A 4,354-nucleotide genomic window follows, 5' to 3' on the forward strand; every position below is an offset into this window, starting at 1 on the left:
AATGGAGTTTTACTCAGCAGTAAAGAAAGATGAAATCATGAAATTTGCAGGTAAATGGATGGAACTAGAATCTGTTATACTAAGTGAAGTAACACAATCTCAGAAAAAAAATCGACATATGTTCTCCCTCATATGTGGATCCTAGGATCAGACTCTGATAAATAAGTATGCAAACAGAAATAACTGCAGGAACCAGGACAAGGAAAGACTCATTGGTTTTGCTACTAACACTGAGATGTTGACGCACGCATCTCTAATCTGTATGCATCTGATTATTACTAGTCATAATCGTTTGCACGTGGATCCTTGGCGCCTGTGTATGTCTATGAAGTCATCGGGTGGATTTCAATGATCCAAAATGCCCAGGAGATGTTGATTTTCAAAATAGTGACTGGGATATTAAGACAATCACCAGCTCCTTGAAATTCTACCTCAGGAATCTTTCGGAACCTGTCATGACCTATAAGCTTCACAAAGAGCTTGTCTCTGCTGCCAAATCTGACAACCTGGATTACCGTCTGGGAGCTATTCACTCCCTAGTATATAAGCTTCCAGAAAAGAATCGGGAGATGCTGGAACTTCTGATAAGACACTTGGTCAATGTGTGTGAACACAGCAAAGAGAATCTCATGACGCCTTCCAATATGGGGGTGATCTTTGGGCCCACACTGATGAGAGCCCAAGAGGACACCGTGGCTGCTATGATGAACATCAAATTTCAGAACATCGTGGTAGAAATCCTGATTGAACACTTTGCCAAGATCTATTTAGGTCCACCTGAGGACAGTGTTATGCCTCCAGTGCCTCCACCTCGATTGACAGCAAGAAGGCACAAACCAATCACGATTTCTAAGCGCTTGCTTCGAGAAAGGACGGTTTTCTACTCTTCTTCTCTGGATGAAATTGAAGGTGAAATTCAGCATCAAACTCCCAATGGTACTATCACAAGCAGCCTGGATCCCCCCAAGCTACCACAATACCTCAAATTACCCATGCAGAGAAGTGGGGAAGCTGACCCTGGAAGGAAATCCCCAAGCAGGCTTGTTTCTGACTGCCAGTTGGAACCCTGCCCTGAGGTGGACGTTGGAAAGTTGGTGTCTAGATTGCAGGATGGAGGGACCAAGGCCACTCCAAAGGCCACCAATGGACCTGTACCAGTCTCTGGACCCACAAAGACCCCCTCTTTCCATATAAAGAGACCAGCTCCCCGGCCTGTGGCTCACCACAAGGAAGGAGATGCTGACAGTTTCAGCAAAGTGCGGCCTCCAGGAGAAAAACAAACAATCATCCGTCCCCCAGTAAGGCCCCCTGACCCTCCCTGCCGGGCAGCTACTCCACAAAAGCCAGAACCAAAGCCAGATGTTGTAGCTGGCAATGTAGGGGAAATCCCATCATCTGTGGTGGCATCCAGGACCAGGTTCTTTGAAACAGCTTCTCGGAAAACTGGAAGTTCTCAAGGCAGACTTCCTGGAGATGAGAGTTGAGGCCACAGGTTTTAAAGGCCTTGGCCTTGGGGGACCCTTTCCAGGTCTACTTCAAATTCTTGTGAGCTGAGTCATTCGTACTGAAGGACAGCTCCTTTCTGGTTGTGCACCTTCAGTCTCTGGGAAGCTATAAACTAAGGGGCACATGTCCTAGACATATGTTTATTTCTCCTTTGTATTTTGTCTTCACCCCCTCAGAAGGTCTGTTGTGAGTAGCTCCTAGGACACTGAATGACTGGACTCCCTCAAGCACCAAACTCTACTGAAGTGAAAATACCCGCTGACATGAGTTGAAAAGGGGAACCTAGTTTTTCACTCTTCTCTGAACGTCTTGTTTCCTCAAAGGTCATTGAATTCTGAATGGTTATGACTAAAGATCAATCTTAGGGGTCTTACCTTGATCCAAAGGGTACTTGAGTTGGAGCACTTAGATGGGAGGCAAATAGGGATGTTTGCTGAACATTGGAGAATTCTGTCATGTCTCTTTCTGAAGATATGGACACTGACTCATATCAGGTTGGCATCCTGGCCCCATAATATGTGAGCACCATCCTGTGGGAGCAGACAGCATGGGTGAGTCCCACACAGTGTCCTTCCCCAACATGGACTTAGGAAGATGGCCTTCCTGCTCTTGCCTACAGCCTCTGAGGATAAATCTAACAAGCATGTTTTGCATGTTAAAGCCTAGGCCTATTTGGATTATTGTTCTTCTCATTTCCAAACCTGATAGCTTCCTTTTCATCAATCAACAAACAAAACTAAACAAAACAACAGTTGAAAACATTTCTTTCAAAAGGGTCGAATGTTAGGAAAAATTGTTAAGATGGACTGAGGCCAGGTAGTTGTTGCTGTTGTATCATATTTGCCTCTGGTTGACATGTTCTTTTATTTCCTGCAAAAACAAACAAAATGAGATGTAAACCAAGTACCCATGTAGTCTGGAACTCCATGGTGCCCCTGAGATGGCATACACAATTACATGATGATAATGCCTTTTTTGAGCAGACGGTTCATCACATTCTACTGAATTTCAAATGGGCCTGTGACCTAATAAAGGTTAAGAACAACAGCCCTTAAGATGAAAGAGTCTTTACAGCTCATAAAGGATTGGATTAGAGGAACTTTCAAAAGCATTTATACTAGCAGCTTACTTTACATGCAGAGCAAGTTAGTGACCACAAGAGGACAAGATCCCAGGTGCCTGGGCTCCTACAGAAGGTTCTTTTTAGTACACCACATTTATCTAGGAAGGAGCCTTGTAAATCATGGCTTCGATGGCCATTTGGAGGTTTATTGACTTTTATCCTCTTTCTTGAGTCACACTTATTTGCCACTAAGTAAAAACCTTCAAGCTATAAGTCCTTGGTCTCCTTCGTTTACTGTCTGAGACATTGAAAGTGCACTAAAGCAGTGAAGTAGGTCAGAAATATGAGGAATAGGCTTTTCTGAACACTGTCTGTCAGAGTGTCAGTGCTTCTGTTTCCGTTCAGACACCTAGATCACAGGCTCTGAGCCTTGCTGGCCTCTTATTGAGCTCTGGTCTTGGAGCTGTATCCCCTCTGCTATGTCTTGTTAATAGCTTCAAAGCAAGCATATGTGCCGAACGTGGCTACAGGCTTGGACCAGGAGGGCTTTGATACCATTGAAGATTGTAAGGACATCATTTGAATTTGGTTTTCTTGAAGGAAAATACTACAGTCACCACTATAAAGATTAGAATATTTTTGCAGGGCAGGAAAGATATTGGAATCTCAATGGAAGAAATGTCTTGAAGCTTTACACTGAGATTACTGAGTTACATGGGACACAGAAGAAAACTTAGCTGGGCTAGATGGGATCAACAGTCTTGTTGGAGACCAGGGAGCAGGGGCAGGGGAGTTCTACCCCTGCTCCCAACTCTCATCAAAGAATTAAACATAATACATATTTTTGGCACTCTGCTTTAAAGAACAAAAGGTTCTGCAGTGAAGCGTACTGTCATAGAATGATATTGGCTTGGCTTATGCTTGATGCTCAGAAGAGGCTATTAGAAGAAGCAATGATAGGAGTGGCAACTATGAGAAATCAGCAACACACCTTGGCAAGTATGTAAGAGAATTGTTAAGTCTTAAACTGGCAGTGACAAGAAAAGTGATAACACTTGTTAAGAACCCACTGTGCCCTAGATGCTTCAAATACATTACCGTTTTCATCCTTACAACAATCACAAAGGTACTCATTTTCTTTTACAGATTAAGAGATTATAGCCAGGCGTGGTGGCACACACCTTTAATCCCAGAATTTGGGAGTCAGAGGCACATGGATCTCTGTGAGTTCAAGGCCAGCCTGGTCTACATATTGAGTTCCAGGACAGCTGAGGCTGTCTTAAGTTATTGGTTCTAGTCAGAACCATAGCAATAACAGAAATGTGATTTGATTCCAAGCCTATCTGATTCCCTACCATATCCAGTTTTCCCTTTGTCACACTGAAGTAGGTGTTTAGACAGAGGCCACATTACCAGACTGACATTTGACTCCTGTGTGCCTAACAAATACTGAGGACTTATTTGGAGGTTCTAGCAGGGGAGTACTACTTGTATACCTTTGACTGAAGACTAGTTGTCCTCTTTGATTGAGTTCCCAGCCTTAAGGAGGTTGCACATGGAGCTGTGAGGGAGAAAGGGACACCCACCTGACCAGCCAGATCATGTAAATCAAGCCTGGAGATCAATGAGGTGACATATGACCAGCTAGATCACTCTTACAGCCCCTAATAAATATTGGAAGGAAAGCATTTGAGGGAGGGAAGGGGTGAAAGTCAACTTCACAAGGGAATAAAACTTGCACTGAAAGATAATCCAAAATTGGGTTTTCTTTTCTTTTCTTTTTTT

General features: G+C 43.6%; 1 pseudogene; it reads left to right on the forward strand.

Annotated features, from left to right (window-relative positions):
- Positions 1-3,839, forward strand: part of LOC103741056 — a 12,871-nt pseudogene extending 9,032 nt beyond the window's left edge.
- The last annotated feature ends 515 nt before the right edge of the window (positions 3,840-4,354 follow it).

Source organism: Nannospalax galili, unplaced genomic scaffold (assembly GCF_000622305.1).
Source record: "Nannospalax galili isolate Female #2095 unplaced genomic scaffold, S.galili_v1.0 scaffold1181, whole genome shotgun sequence".
Taxonomy (NCBI): Eukaryota; Metazoa; Chordata; class Mammalia; order Rodentia; family Spalacidae; genus Nannospalax; species Nannospalax galili.